This window comes from Tribolium castaneum, chromosome 6 (assembly GCF_031307605.1).
Source record: "Tribolium castaneum strain GA2 chromosome 6, icTriCast1.1, whole genome shotgun sequence".
NCBI classification, from domain to species: Eukaryota; Metazoa; Arthropoda; class Insecta; order Coleoptera; family Tenebrionidae; genus Tribolium; species Tribolium castaneum.
In genome coordinates, this window is record NC_087399.1 from 13446017 (window position 1) to 13459696 (window position 13680).

General features: G+C 28.9%; 1 long non-coding RNA gene across 2 annotated transcripts; it reads right to left on the reverse strand.

Moving 5' to 3' along the window:
• Nucleotides 1-8954: 8954 nt before the first annotated feature.
• On the reverse strand, nt 8955-10863 carry LOC107399071 (uncharacterized). 2 transcript variants are annotated; one of them, XR_010334577.1, is made up of 4 exons: nt 9688-10863; nt 9575-9639; nt 9225-9506; nt 8955-9173 (listed from the first exon to the last, which is right to left on the reverse strand). It is a non-coding gene; the product is annotated as an uncharacterized LOC107399071 (long non-coding RNA). The 2 variants fall into 2 exon arrangements; XR_010334576.1 differs by having other exon boundaries at nt 8956-9173; nt 9575-10863.
• Nucleotides 10864-13680: the final 2817 nt, after the last annotated feature.

Genomic DNA, 13680 nt, shown 5'->3' on the forward strand with positions numbered 1-13680 from the left:
GTTGATTCTTTGTTAGAAGCAGCAAACCTAACATTAAAGAATCTGAAAACTATGTATTCGAACACAAACCACCGAATTTTGTATCAGTTTAGACAAAAACGGTTGATTTTCGACAATATTTTGCTTTGAACAAGAAAATTTATATCAAACTGACTATAAAAACGTCTTATTCTGGCTGAAAACTGCAAATTATATATTACTCTAGATAAAAGCAATTTATCCTGATTACTCCTTTGCTTAGAATAGAGCAAACTTGTATAAAACTTAATGAAAACTTTAAATTTCGTCTCAAAGAAATAATTTGCGTTATAGTTTTGACCAGCACTGTTTATTTCAAATGAATTTATGATTCGAAACTAATGAACTTTTATGGGGCAGATGCAAAACCACATATTACCATATAAAGCGTTGTTTTAAAGCAAAGTATTACCTTTTGCAACAAGAAATTTCACGTCAAAGAAACTGAAAACTTCGTATCCATGCATAAATATCGAATTACGTATCAGTTTAGGCAAATACAGCTTATTTTAAACGATTCCTTGCTATAAACAAGAAAAATTTTATCAAGCATATTGAAAACGTCTAATTCTCAAAAATAAGAGCAAATTATGTATCAGTTTGAACAAAAGCGGATTACTCTGTTTGATTCTATGCTTAGAGTAGAGTAAACTACTATAAAACGTAATGAAAACTCTATATTCAAGCTCAAAAGAACAAATTACGTTATAGTTTTGGCAAAAAAAAATATTTCGGACGATTACATACTTCGAAGTAAGCAAACTTTAATGAACAAGTGCAAAAGCTAATACTTTGCTTTAAAATAACGATTTATGTGGTAATATGGTATTTTGCATCTGTCCTATAAAAGTTTACTCGTTTCGCTCCATTGAATCATTCGAAATAAATTATTTTGACACAACAACAACGAAAATAATTTGTTTTTGTTTAAACTGTAACATAAGTCGCTTTTATAAAACGAACTAAGACGTTTGGCATCTGTTTAGTGAAAGTTTTCTCGTTTGGGGGCATAAAATCGTTTGAAATTAACAGTTCTGGTCAAAACTATGTCACAGTTTGGATTAAAACCAATGATTTTCGTTTATTCATTGTTACAAACAAGAAACCTTACATCAAAGAAACTGAAAACCTCTTATTCAGCCCAGAAAATCAAATTACGTTTCAGTCTAGACACAAATTGCTTATTTAAGACGATTCTTTCTTTTGAACACGAAAACTTACATTAAAAAGATTAAAAACGTCTTATTCTGGCTCAAAACTGCAAATTATGTATTACTTTGGATAAAAGCAGTTTATCCTGATTACTCCTTTGCTTAGAATAGAGCAAACTTGTATAAAACTTAATGAAAACTTTAAATTTCGTCTCAAAGAAATAATTTACGTTATTGTTTTGACCAGAACTGTTAATTTCAAACGATTTTATGCCCCCAAACGAGAAAACTTTCACTAAACAAATGCCAAACGTCATAGTTCGTTTTATAAAAGCGACTTATGATACAGTTTAAACAAAAACAAATTATTTGCGTTGTTGTTGTGTCAAAATAATTTATTTCGAATGATTCAATGGAGCGAAACGAGTAAACTTTTATAGGACAGATGCAAAATACCATATTACCACATAAATCGTTATTTTAAAGCAAAGTATTAGCTTTTGCACTTGTTCAATTAAAGTTTGCTTACTTTGAAGTATGTAATCGTCCGAAATATTTTTTTTTGCCAAACCTATAACGTAATTTGTTCTTTTGAGCTTGAATATAGAGTTTTCATGACGTTTTATAGTAGTTTACTCTACTCTAAGCATAGAGTCAAACAGAGTAATCCGCTTTTGTTAAAACTGATACATAATTTGCTCTTATTTTCGAGAATAAAACGTTTTCAATTAGCTTGATAAAATTTTTCTTGTTTATAGCAAGGAATCGTTTAAAATAAGCTGTATTTGCCTAAACTGATACGTAATTCGATATTTATGCATGGATAAGAAGTTTTCAGTTTCTTTGACGTGAAATTCCTTGTTGCAAAGGGTAATACTTTGCTTTAAAACAACGCTTTATATGGTAATATGTGGTTTTGCATCTGCCCCATAAAAGTTCATTAGTTTCGAATCATAAATTCGTTTGAAATAAACAGTGCTTGTCAAAACTATAATGTAAATTATTTCTTTGAGACGAAATTTAAAGTTTTCATTAAGTTTTATACAAGATTGCTCTGTTCTAAGCAAAGGAGTAATCAAGAGTTATAGAGTTGGATATAAATAATCTTTAACAAAAATTTGCTTTAAAATAAAATGTTTGAAAAACCGACATTAAACTAAATTAATTGGGTCTAACACTTTAGTAGAGGAAAAATGAGAAGACATAAAAGTCACCAAAGTCTTCAGAGTTGTTTTTAGTACTAAATTTGCTTATATGCAAGCGCTTAATTAAGGTAACAGTTTTTTGGTCTCTTGCTTACATCTCGAAAACAGTTACTCCTATCAATTTTTATCTTTTTACTAAAATTAAACCTGATAAAATTTCCTACAAAATAGTAATTTGCATTTTTCATGTAGGACTAACAATAAGCGAGATATAAGTTTGAAAATAATTAATATTTAAAAAAAAAGTGCTTTAACAGAAAATGTCTTGTGATTTAAAATACACTTAATTTATTGGGTCCAATACTTTATTAGAAGAAAAAGGAGGTGACATAAAAGTCACTGAAGTCTTCAGAGTCGTTTTTAAATGCTGCATTTTCGTCTTCGTCTCAAACATTGAAAACTGAATTACATTTTTGTTCAGTAACAGTTACAGTTTTCTTATTGGTTTTTTGCTTATATCTCGAAAACTGTTACTCCTATCAATTTTTATCTTTCTTTCAAAATTAAAGCTGATATAATTTTCTACAAAATCGTTATTTGCATTTTTCCTGTAGGACCAACCATAAGCGAGTTATAGAGTTGGATATGAATATTATTTAACAAAAATTTGCTTTAAAATAAAATGTTTGAAAAACTGAAATTAAACTAATTTAATTGTGTCTAACACTTTAGTAGAGGAAAAAGAAAAAGACATAAAAGTCACAAAAGGTTTCAGAGTTGTCTTTAGTCGTCATATTAATAACAATAACATTAATAATAATAATACTAATAGTACTAAACTTGCTTATATGCAATCGCTTAATTAAGGTAACAGTTTTTTGGTTTCTTGCTTATATCTCGAAAACAGTTACTCCTATCAATTTTTATCGTTTTACTAAAATTAAAGCCGATAAAATTTCCTACAAAATAGTTATTTGCATTTCTCATGTAGGACTAACCATAAGCGAGATATAAGTTTGAAAATAATTAATATTTAAAACAAAAGTGCTTTAACAGAAAATGCCTTGTGATTTAAAATTCACTTAATTTATTGGGTCCAATACTTTATTAGAAGAAAAAGGAGGTGACATAAAAGTCACTGAAGTCTTCAGAGTCGTTTTTAAATGCTGCATTTTCGTCTTTGTCTCAAACATTGAAAACTGAATTACATTTTTGTTCAGTAACAGTTACAGTTTTCTTATTGGTTTTTTGCTTATATCTCGAAAACAGTTACTCCTATCAATTTTTATCTTTCTTTTAAAATTAAAGCTGATAAAATTTCCTGCAAAATAGTTATTTGCATTTCTTTTGTAAGACCAACCATAAGCGAGTTATAGAGTTGGATATAAATAATATTTAACAAAAACTTGCTTTAAAATATAATGTTTGAAAAACCGAAATTAAACTAAATTAATTGAGTCTAACACTTTAGTATAGGAAAAAGGAGAAGACATGAAAGTCACCAAAGTCTTCAGAGTCGTTTTTAGTCGTCATATTAATAACAATAACATTAATAATAATAATAATGCTGCATTTTCGTCTTCGTCTCAAACATTGAAAACTGAATTACATTTTTGTTCAGTAACAGTTACAGTTTTCTTATTGGTTTTTTGCTTATATCTCGAAAACAGTTACGCCTATCAATTTTTATCTATCTTTCAAAATTAAAGCTGATAAAATTTCCTACAAAATAGTTATTTGCATTTTTCTTGTAGGACCAACCATATGCGAGTTATAAAGTTGGATATAAATAATATTTAACAAAAACTTGCTTTAAAATAAAATGTTTGAAAAACTAAAATTAAACTTAATTAATTGTGTCTAACACTTTAGTAGAGGAAAAAGGAGAAGACATAAATGTCACTAAAGGTTTCAGAGTCGTCTTTAGTCGTCATATTAGTAACAATAACATTAATAATAATAATACTAATAGTACTAAATTTGCTTACATGCAAACGCTTAATTAAGGTAACAGTTTTTTGGTTTCTTGCTTATATTTCGAAAACAGTTACTTATATCAATTTTTATCTTTTTACTAAAATTAAAGCTGATAAAATTTTCTACAAAATAGTTATTTGCATTTTTCATGTAAGGCTAACCATAAGCGAGATATAAGTTTAAAAATTATTAATATTTAAAAAAAAAGCGCTTTAACAAAAAATGTCTTGTGATTTAAAATATACTTAATTTATTGGGTCCAATACTTTATTAGAAGAAAAAGGCGGTGACGTAAAAGTCGCTGAAGTCTTCAGAGTCGTTTTTAAATGCTGCATTTTCGACTTCGTCTCAAACATTGAAAATTGAATTACATTTTTGTTTTAAATATTAATTATTTTCAAACTTATATCTCGCTTATGGTTAGTCGTACATGAAAAATGCAAATAACTATTTTGTAGGAAATTTTATCAGCTTTAATTTTAAAAGAAAGATAAAAATTGATAGGAGTAACTGTTTTCGAGATATAAGCAAAAAACCAATAAGAAAACTGTAACTGTTACTGAACAAAAATGTAATTCAGTTTTCAATGTTTGAGACGAAGACGAAAATGCAGCATTTAAAAACGACTCTGAAGACTTCAGTGACTTTTATGTCACCTCCTTTTTCTTCTAATAAAGTACTGGACCCAATAAATTAAGTGTATTTTAAATCACAAGACATTTTCTGTTAAAGCACTTTTTTTTAATATTAATAATTTTTAAACTTATATCTCGCTTATGGTTAGTCTTACATGAAAAATGCAAATAACTATTTTGTAGGAAATTTTATCAGCTTTAATTTTAAAAGAAAGATAAAAATTGATAGGAGTAACTGTTTTTGAGATATAAGCAAAAAACCAATAAGAAAACTGTAACTGTTACTGAACAAAAATGTAATTCAGTTTTTAATGTTTGACTCGAAGACAAAAATGCAGCATTTAAAAACGACTCTGAAGACTTCAGTGACTTTTATGTCACCTCCTTTTTCTTCTAATAAAGTATTGGACTCAATAAATTAAGTGTATTTTAAATCACCAGGCATTTTCTGTTAAAACACTTTTGTTTTAAATATTAATTATTTTCAAACTTATATCTCGCTTATGGTTAGTCGTACATGAAAAATGCAAATAACTATTTTGTAGGAAATTTTATCAGCTTTAATTTTAGTAAAAGGATAAAAATTGATAGGAGTAACTGTTTTCGAGATATAAGCTGGAAACCAAAAAACTGTTACCTTAATTAAGCGCTTGCATATAAGCAAATTTAGTACTATTAGTATTATTATTATTAATGTTATTGTTATTAATATGACGACTAAAAACGACTCTGAAGACTTTAGTGACCTTTATGTCTTCTCCTTTTTCCTCTACTAAAGTGTTAGACACAATTAATTTAGTTTAATTTTAGTTTTTCAAACATTTTATTTTAAAGCAAATTTTTGTTAAAGATTATTTATATCCAACTCTATAACTCGCTTATGGTTGGTCTTACAAAAGAAATGCAAATAACTATTTTGTAGGAAATTTTATCAGCTTTAATTTTGAAAGAAAGATAAAAATTGATAGGAGTAATTGTTTTCGAGATATAAGCAAAAAACCAAAGTAAAAACTGTTACAGTTACAGAACAAAAATGTAATTCAGTTTTCAATGTTTGAGACGAAGTCGAAAATGCAGCATTTAAAAACGACTCTGAAGACTTCAGCAACTTTTATGTCACCGCCTTTTTCTTCTAATAAAGTATTGGACCCAATAAATTAAGTATATTTTAAATCACAAGACATTTTCTGTTAAAGCGCTTTTTTTTTAAATATTAATAATTTTTAAACTTATATCTCGCTTATGGTTAGTCTTACATGAAAAATGCAAATAACTATTTTGTAGAAAATTTTATCAGCTTTAATTTTAGTAAAAAGATAAAAATTGATATAAGTAACTGTTTTCGAGATATAAGCAAGAAACCAAAAAACTGTTACCTTAATTAAGCGCTTGCATTTAAGCAAATTTAGTACTATTAGTATTATTATTATTAATGTTATTGTTATTAATATGACGACTAAAAACGACTCTGAAGACTTTAGTGACCTTTATGTCTTCTCCTTTTTCCTCTACTAAAGTGTTAGACACAATTAATTTGGTTTAATTTTAGTTTTTCAAACATTTTATTTTAAAGCAAATTTTTGTTAAAGATTATTTATATCCAACTCTATAACTCGCTTATGGTTGCTCCTAAAAAAAATGCAAATAACTATTTTGTAGGAAATTTTATCAGCTTTAATTTTGAAAAAAAGGTAAAAATTGATAGGAGTAACTGTTTTTGAGATATAAGCAAGAAACCAAAAAACTGTTACCTTAATTAAGCGTTTGCATATAAGCAAATTATTATTATTATTATTATTATTATTATTATTATTATTATTTTATTATTATTATTATTATTATTATTATTTATTATTATTATTATTATTATTATTTTTTTTTTGTTTTTGTTGGATTATACTTCATGAGAATACAGTCGTGTCTCTGCGTGCTCTTACCTTTAAAATTCATTTTCAGTGGTTAATTCTTAGTGTTAATTATTGAATTTGATATCTAGGTGTATATAATTGGTGTTATTTCCTCTGGAAATTACTATTTTTGCGATTTCGGTAAGTTATTCTTGTTTAATTCGTTAATATCCGTCATTAGATACGCATAATTATATCTTATCGCGGCAGTATAAGATAGCGTTCGCCCCTCTATAGCAGCAGCAGCTGGTATCGCGGCGGCGCGGCGCAGTGAAAATTTAGTATTTATCGCTCTGTCGCAGAGTGAGCGTCTGGTGTCCAAATTTTGTCTACATTAATTTCATTAATTTCAGTTTAAATCACTAAATTTAATGGCTGAATTTAATTGCTGCCACTGTTTTAAAAGCGTAAGTCGTGATACACCTATCGTGGTGTGTGACGGCTGTTCGCTAAATATTCACTGTCGTTGCCTCAAAATAAGCGAAAATGAAATCGCCTTTATTTTTCAGTCTCGCTCTCCAAATATCAAACTGTTTTGTAATAGATGCAACGTAACTATCACAGCAATTTCAGAAATTAAAAAACTCGTAAATGACATAAAATCATCATTTGATGAGCGTCTTAGCAAACTCGAATCTCTTATTATTAATAACAATACGTCTCAAGCTATAAACCGCGAAGAAATTATCGCCGAATCTGTGGACAGGTCGGCTCGTGCGTGCAATGTTATTATGTACAATGTTAAACCTGTCGCTAATAAACAAGACGTGGATGTGGTAAATGATGTCCTCGAGGTCATTGATCCATCACTTGTGATTGGTCCGGAAAATGTTTTTCGCGTAGGAAAAGCCGTCGGTGATAAACCTCGCTTATTAAAATTGCAATTTAAAACTTAACAAATGGCACGTCTATGCTTGAAGAATAAATCGTCTTTGCTGCAGCACCCACAATTTGCTCACATTACTATTAGTGATGATAAAACCCCGGGTCAACTAAAGCATTTAAACAATTTGCGTGATGAATTAAAGCGAAGACTTGATGTTGGCAAAAAGGACTTGACAATTAAATACGTTAACCACGTACCAAAAATTATTTCACATCAAAAAAACTAAATATTTACCCTTGTTCAATGGCTCTTCTGTATACGAATATCGCATCTTTATCTTCAAAATTTAATGATTTGTTATTAGAAGTAACTGAATTTAGACCTTCTATTATCGCACTCACGGAGACTTGGCTTAATCCGTCTATCTCTGATGATGCTGTACACATTGAAAATTACTCTATTTACGGAGATGATCGCCTATCTCAAAAAGGTGGCGGTGTGTGTTTTTATGTAGATAAAATTAAAATTTCAAATTTTTTTAAAATTACTCAAATTTGCATATCTGTTAAACATTATAATTCTCTATGGTTAAAATTTGAAGGAAATGAACAAACCTTTGTTATAGCATGTATTTACAGACCACCAACAGGAGCGTCTTTTAACAATCAAGAAAATGATAAAAATCTATTTAATACCATACAATCAACTATTAATCAGTATCCTAACTTAATTATCATGGGAGATTTCAATTTTCCTTGTATAGACTGGTCTGCTAAAAACACAACAGGTCAAACAATCATCGAAAAACAATTTTCTGAATTGCTCTTGGAGAATAATTTGTCACAAATAGTCACTGAACCTACACGATTTAGATCCCAACAACGTCCTTCATTACCTGATTTGGTAATTTTGTCTGACGTTAACCTTGTATCGTCTTTAAACGTTTCGAATCCTGTAGGTACATCTGATCATTCAAAAATCGAAATTGAGTTACAAATTATGATATATTCAGAGCCAAATGTAAGAATTGAAACAACATCAATTGTTGACTACACTCGCATAGACGAAAGTCTCTTGACTTACGACTGGAATGGTTTAGATTCACTAAATGCGGAAGAACAATGGAAACATTTTAAATCAATTTTACAAACTTGCATTACAACAAATTCCAGACTGTTTACAAACCGACTGAGAAAAGATAAACCGTGGATAAATCAACACATGCTTGACAAAATAAAATACAAAGCTAAATTATGGAAAAAATTTAAAAGGCAGCCTACTGAAGATAATTTTTCTGCTTATACAAGATTTTCTAACCAACTAAAATCTGATTTACAAATGGCCAGGTGTAATTATGAAAATTCTATATTAAATAAACCAAAACTATTTTATTCCCATGTACGTAAATTTATCTCTAGTCGTGTGTCGGTCCCTTTAGTACGAAATGCTTCAGGTCTACTCTGCTCCGATCATACAGAAACTGCAAACACTTTAGCGGACAGTTTTGCTACTACCTATAATTTAAACATTAATAATAATATACCGTCATTTATGCCTACAAGTACATTTAGTGGGTTGTCTTATATTAATTTTACTCCGGATCTGGTAAAAAGCCAACTCTGTGCCATTAAATTAAATACAGCTCCAGGTCCGGATCAGATACCTCCCAAACTCCTGAGAACTTGTGCTGCTTCGTTGTCGGGCCCACTTGCCAAAATGATGACAAAATCATTCTTACAAGGCACTTTGCCCTACGAGTGGTTGCAAGCAACAATCACGCCTTTGTACAAGTCAGGAGATAAACTTGATCCTGCTAACTATAGACCTGTAAGTCTCACGTCGACATGCTGTAAAATTATGGAAAAAGTTATAGTCAAGAAACTATTAACTTACATGAGAAAAAATAATTTAATACCTGAGCATCAGCACGGCTTTTTACCAGGTAGGTCAGTTGTCACAAATTTGCTATCCTGCACAAATCTATGGACAAAAATGTTAGACACTAACCAACCTGTAGACATAATTTACCTTGATTTTAGTAAAGCCTTTGATAAAGTCCCTCACAATCTCTTGTTAGCAAAACTGGAGTCCTATGGTGTAACAGGAAATTTGCTTGATTGGATCCGAGCGTTTCTATCAAATCGAAACTATTGTGTAAAAGTCTGCGGTAAATTTTCGTACTCTAAACCAGTATTAAGTGGGGTCCCACAGGGATCAGTTCTTGGACCAATTTTATTCTTGTTATATACAGCAGATTTATTGTTTTCACTGGACAGCTATTCAGCATATGCGGATGATATTAAGTTATTTGCTAACCCACTTGTCACGGACTTGCAAGACCAACTTAATTTAATCTTCCAATGGAGCGAGAAGTGGCAAATACCACTGAATATTGCAAAATGCTGTGTACTTCAGTGTGGCCACAACAACCCAAAGTACCTTTACCATATAAATGGCACACTCCTGAGTGTAAAAACCTCAACCAAAGATCTAGGGGTCATTGTAAATGATAAGTTAGGATGGTCAGAGCAATGTCTAGCATCAGTGGGTCGAGCGCGTAAAATGTTTTATTTGCTAAAGCATGCTTTTCCAAATCCTTCAGTCAGTTTTATTTCAAAGGTGTACATCACTTACATAAGGCCGCATTTGGAATTTGCCATTCCAGTCTGGAGACCTTATTTGTTAAAGGATATTGATTTGCTGGAAAGAACTCAGCACCTGGTAACTAGATGGACACACTGTTTAAGACAAGTTTCATATGAACAACGTCTTGAAATACTCAAAATACCAGATCTACGTGCTCGTCAAAACAGGGCAGATGCAATTCAAATTTTTCTGCTTACTCATGGTTTATTTCCTGGAGTAACACGCAATTTCTTGCAAATTCAATATCATGACAGACTTAGAGGTCATTCTTATAAGCTGAAAAAAGAACCATTTAAGACTACCGTTAGAAAGAATTATTTGACAAATCGTGCATTTGATATATGGAATGGCTTGCCTGATAACGTTGTTGCAGCTGTTACTGTTTCTTCCTTCAAGAATCAATATGACACATTACAATAATTAACATTAACCTTTATTAATTAACTAATTTTACTGTAGATTAAAATTGTATTTCATTTTTCATTATTCAATGGTGTTTTATTTAACACGAAACCGTATTTCTTGATATTTTGCTATAAAGGTGTTAACCTCAGCAAAGAATCTATGTTAATAATAATAATATAAGCAAATTTAGTACTTTTAGTATTATTATTATTATTAATGTTATTGTTATTAATATGCCGACTAAAGACGACTCTGAAACATTTAGTGACTTTTATGTCTTCTCCTTTTTCCTCTACTAAAGTGTTAGACACAATTAATTTAGTTTAATTCCGGTTTTTCAAGCATTTTATTTTAAAACGAATTTTTGTTAAATATTATTTATGTCCAACTCTATAACTCGTTTATGCTTGGTCCTACAAGAAAAATGTAAATAACTATTTTGTAGGAAATTTTATCAGCTTTAATTTTGAAAGAAAGATAAAAATTGATAGGAGTAATTGTTTTCGAGATATAAGCAAAAAACCAAAGTAAAAACTGTTACAGTTACTGAACAAAAATGTAATTCAGTTTCCAATGTTTGAGAGGAAGACGAAAATGCAGCATTTAAAAACGACTCTGAAGACTTCAGCGACTTTTATGTCACCTCCTTTTTCTTCTAATAAAGTATTGGACCCAATAAATTAAGTGTATTTTAAATCACAAGACATTTTCTGTTAAAGCACTTTTTTTTAAATATTAATAATTTTTAAACTTATATCTCGCTTATGGTTAGTCTTACATGAAAAATGCAAATAACTATTTTGTAAGAAATTTTATCAGCTTTAATTTTAAACGAAAGATAAATATTGATAGGAGTAACTGTTTTCTAGATATAAGCAAAAACCCAATAAGAAAACTGTAACTGTTACTGAACAAAAATGTAATTCAGTTTTCAATGTTTGAGACAAAGACGAAAATGCAGCATTTAAAAACGACTCTGAAGACTTCAGTGACTTTTATGTCACCTCCTTTTTCTTCTAATAAAGTATTGGACCCAATAAATTAAGTGAATTTTAAATCACAAGGCATTTTCTGTTAAAGCACTTTTGTTTTAAATATTAATTATTTTCAAACTTATATCTCGCTTATGGTTAGTCGTACATGAAAAATGCAAATAACTATTTTGTAGGAAATTTTATCAGCTTTAATTTTGAAAGAAAGATAAAAATTGATAGGAGTAACTGTTTTCGAGATATAAGCAAAAAACCAATAAGAAAACTGTAACTGTTACTGAACAAAAATGTAATTCAGTTTTCAATGTTTGAGACGAAGACGAAAATGCAGCATTATTATTATTATTAATGCTATTGTTATTAATATGACGACTAAAAACGACTCTGAAGACTTTGGTGACTTTTATGTCTTCTCCTTTTTCCTATACTAAAGTGTTAGACTCAATTAATTTAGTTTAATTTCGGTTTTTCAAACACTATATTTTAAAGCAAATTTTTGTTAAAGATTATTTATATCCAACTCTATAACTCGCTTATGGTTGGTCTTACAAAAGAAATGCAAATAACTATTTTGTAGGAAATTTTATCAGCTTTAATTTTGAAAGAAAGATAAAAATTGATAGGAGTAATTGTTTTCGAGATATAAGCAAAAAACCAAAGTAAAAACTGTTACAGTTACTGAACAAAAATGTAATTCAGTTTTCAATGTTTGAGAGGAAGACGAAAATGCAGCATTTAAAAACGACTCTGAAGACTTCAGCGACTTTTATGTCACCTCCTTTTTCTTCTAATAAAGTATTGGACCCAATAAATTAAGTGTATTTTAAATCACAAGACATTTTCTGTTAAAGCACTTTTTTTTAAATATTAATAATTTTTAAACTTATATCTCGCTTATGGTTAGTCTTACATAAAAAATGCAAATAACTATTTTGTAGGAAATTTTATCAGCTTTAATTTGAAAAGAAAGATAAAAATTGATAGGAGTAACTGTTTTCGAGATATAAGCAAAAAACCAATAAGAAAACTGTAACTGTTACTGAACAAAAATGTAATTCAGTTTTCAATGTTTGAGACGAAGACGAAAATGCAGCATTTACTGTCACCTCCTTTTTCTTCTAATTAAGTATTGGACCCAATAAATTAAGTGTATTTTAAATCACAAGACATTTTTTGTTAAAACATATTTTTTTTTAATTATTAATTATTTTTAAACTTATATCTCGCTTATGGTTAGTTCTACATGAAAAATGCAAATAACTATTTTGTAGGAAATTTTATCACCTTTAATTTTGGTGAAAAGGTAAAAATTGATAGGTGTAACTGTTTTCGAGATATAAGCAAAAAACAAAAAAACTGTTATCTTAATTACGCGCTTGCATATAAGCAAATTTAGTACTACTAGTATTGTTATTATAAATGTTATTGTTATTAATATGACGACTAAAGACAACTCTAAGACTTTAGTGACTTTTATGTCTTCTCTTTTTTCCTCTACTAAAGTGTTAGACACAATTAATTTAGTTTAATTTCAGTTTTTCAAACTTTTTATTTTAAAGCAAATTTTTGTTAAATATTAAAAACTATAAAATGGCTTAGATTGCCTAAAAACACAGATCACACATGATCTTTTGCATAGAAATGAGAAAACGCTCATGTAACACACAAAATAAGCTCCGTTTTTCCTTATTAAATGTATTATTATTATTATTACTTTTGTTACTATTACTATTATTATTACTATTATTATTATTGCTAATATTATTATTATAATTATTATTATTATTATTATTATTATTATTATTATTATTATAATTATTATTATTATTAACTTTTGAATAGTAAATGTTTTTATACCAGTTTTAAAATGAGTTATTAATTTTAGACAATTTCTTGCCTAAAAACACAGATCACAGATGATTTCTTGCATAGAAATGAGAAAACACTCATATAACACACAAAATAAGCTTCATTTTTG